Source organism: Myotis brandtii, unplaced genomic scaffold, assembly GCF_000412655.1.
Source record: "Myotis brandtii unplaced genomic scaffold, ASM41265v1 scaffold1282, whole genome shotgun sequence".
In the NCBI taxonomy this organism is placed as follows: domain Eukaryota; kingdom Metazoa; phylum Chordata; class Mammalia; order Chiroptera; family Vespertilionidae; genus Myotis; species Myotis brandtii.
In genome coordinates, this window is record NW_005354519.1 from 205,882 (window position 1) to 209,167 (window position 3,286).

Below are 3,286 nucleotides of genomic sequence, written 5' to 3' on the forward strand. Positions count from 1 at the left end.
GGTATGCAGGGGGCAGCTGATCAATGTTTCTCTTTCATCGATGTTTCTAACTCTCTATCCCTCTCCCTTCCTCTCTGTAAAAAAATCAATAAAATATATTAAAATACACACACACACACACAAATATAATGGAGAATCTCTCAACAGGGTTTGGGTGATTTACATTATTTTCAAGCCTCTATAGACCTAATTTTTCTTAGGATAAATGTATGTTATTTGTTAATAAAAGGAAAGAGAATTGAAGGTTTGTGAATTTCAATTAATAAAAACCCAAACTACTTAAATTTTTACTTTCAAATATAAAAACTGAAAAAGAAAGAAAACAGAAAAAACAAGGATTTTTTTAAAATCCTCACTTAAGGATATTTTTTTAAATTGACTTTTAGAGAGAGGGGAAGGGGGGGAGAGAGAGAGAGAGAGAGAGAGAGAGAGAGAGAGAGAGAGAGAGAGAAAGAAACACAAAACCTCTGAGCAATACATTCAAGGACTTTCTGTCTCCTGACAGCCAAGGAGTATTCAGGAAATGACACTCAGGAGTTTTAGCGGGTGTAGGGTAGGTGAAAGGAGATAGAACAGTGGAGTAAAGCCACTCACCTGGGGGAAGCTGCATAGCAGGTGAGGAGGAGGGTGAAAGCGAGGACACTCTCAACAGTGAAGGCTCTGTGGCACTCCCCTGGATTTATCACAGCTTCATTCCCCAAGTTTTGAAGGCTAGAGTTTGCCTTCAGGCTTCCATTTCTTTAACAAATGTTTAATATTTGTTGTTCCATCCCGGGTCAAAGGGTGTCCCCAGTCCCTAGGCAAAGTAAGGCTACCTCAAAGCTAGGTCTCCTAGTCCTTCTATACCCAGTTCTCTCAACAGATATGCCAATAACAGAAGGGACAGAGGTGAGGGGAGGGGCTGGCGAGAGGAGCTGGGGTCTATCTTTCTCACACTCTCCACTTAGGCAAAATACATTTTTAATTCACTCTATGTGGAAGAATTTGCATATAATTTTGCTTATTTATCATAGCTAGAAATGTTAGTAAGGGAGATCTGAGTAGGAAGTCACTCCTCAGGTTCAAGTCAAATAATGAGTTAGCAAAGAATGGCTTACAGCTTACTACCCAATTTGGTTAACACGATTAGCATGAATGTTAAAGGTGATGAAACCCCCCAGTGTGGAGGGCGCCAGGTCCTGAGTACATCCCACTGACAGTGTTCTAGGATAAGGAAACACATCCGAAATGACACAAGTTGATAGGTCTTGAATGCGGTAGGTCCTGTAATGGATTAGTTACTCAGTCCTGAATTGGCCTAGGCTTAGTTCAAAGTTGGGGTTCAGCAAATCGTTTTAGAACAAATAACGGCTTCTCGCATCCACGTTACCTTTCTCAAAGGAAAACCAATACAGGAAATACAAACAGAAAATTTAAGGTGTAACTAATTACAAAATCCTTCCATTGGTTAAATAATTCATTGCAGTTTTCCTTAAGTTTGCTGCTAATGCTTATATAAAAATTCAACTCAGGTGAGAAAGAAGAGCTCGGCGAGCATGTCTGCATTAGCCCACACACTGCCACCATCACAACACTGGCACCAGACACAGTCCTGGGCCCACCCACCTTTTTACCTGCTCTCTCTGCCTTTGCCCGCCTCTTTCCCGTCCCATAAGGGCTTTGTGCATGCCATTTTAGTGGACTCAGTATTTCCTAACTAGATCGTATACTTTTATGCATGGAGTCTAGTCATCTGTTTTATTAGGATGTGATACTAATTTGTTCACTAACAACCGAGAGCTATGAAATCGCACATCAGCAGGGATCTGACCTCCCCAGCCCCAGCGCCAGCACAACAGGCTCCAAACTGCAATGACTGCAGAACCGACGAGATAAACAGGGTGACAGTGGGGAAGTTCTTACTCAAATCTAAATACAGCCGCTGCTTGCTGGTCCAGGCTGAGATCACTCAGGTAGATTGTGCCGAAACATTTCTCTGATGCTGTTTCTAAAAGAGCAGGTCCCAGCTTGCTCCTGCGGGAGTCAGCCAACAGGTGAGGGAGGAGAGAGGCAAGATCCGCACTGTGGTATAAAACCAGGCTCATTTAGGTTTTGCATTTCAGAAGTACCAGTATTTTCTGCAAATTAGAAGAAACTGTCTTTTTTTCATAGACTGGCAAACAGGTTTTAAGAAGTTGAGTTACTTACCCAATTTCCCACCAACCTCTTGACCAAGTTGGGAAGGAACATCCGTTGAGAATTTCAAATGTACAGGCTATCCGCAAGTATTTTCCACAGCACATGTAAGTAATGCTAACTCCAGTTCATTGTAAAACTCTACCGTTTGCCAGCGGCTTCCACTGGTTCTCTGGGAGCAACATAAATCTAATTATAAAAACTGAAAGAGGCCCTTTTATAAATACGGCGTTTATCTGTAAAAGGGGGTAACTAACAATAGTGCTTACTTACTGGGTTGAGGATGACATGAGCTGATTTATTTAAAGTGCTTGGAATAGGGCCAGGCACACAGGACCTCATGCAGCAATAATTAATGTCTATTAAAATTAACAGAAGGGAAGGAAGGGTGCTGTAACATTTAAGAACCTCTTCATTGGCTAAATCTTTTCCGGGGTACCTGCTTTCCCTATTAAAACTGAAGGATGCCAAGGAAAGCACTGAAGAATACAAATACATTTTTACCAAGTGAAATAATTAAAGACAAAAATAGGGTTCATATGTTAACAATTTAAGAAATATCATGTCTATGAAATGCAACTTTCAAGCGTATATATTTCAATCTTCCACTTAGATCCGGAAAACCAAGTGGCCTATAAAAGAGACACTTGGGAAAAATGAACACTGCAGATTTCTAGTGAAAATTAAGCTTCCACATCCTTCAAAGTAAAGGGTCACACTGTCTGCTCTTTGCTGAGCAAGTACTTCTTTCTCAGGCTACCCTGAAATTCCTAAAGTCATCCAGGAATTCTTTTTGCAGCCCATTAAAATAATAAAAATTACAGCCTACAGTATCTATTTATTTAGTTGCATCTAATAATCTTGAGATGTTTTACCCTTGCCTTGGAATTCTCAACTCCAAGAACTTTCCTTCAGCACCTCCCTACCCTGGTCTTCCTGGTCGGCCCCTTCATCTCACCTGACGTCTGCATCTCACCTGCTTCCTAAACCCCCACCTGCTTTCTCCTCCTGCACACAATTCAGTATATTTGTGTGACTCTCATTTTTATTGGTTAAAAAAAAGTTAAAGTTAATAAAATAAAAGGCAGAAAAGAATATATGTTAAATATAT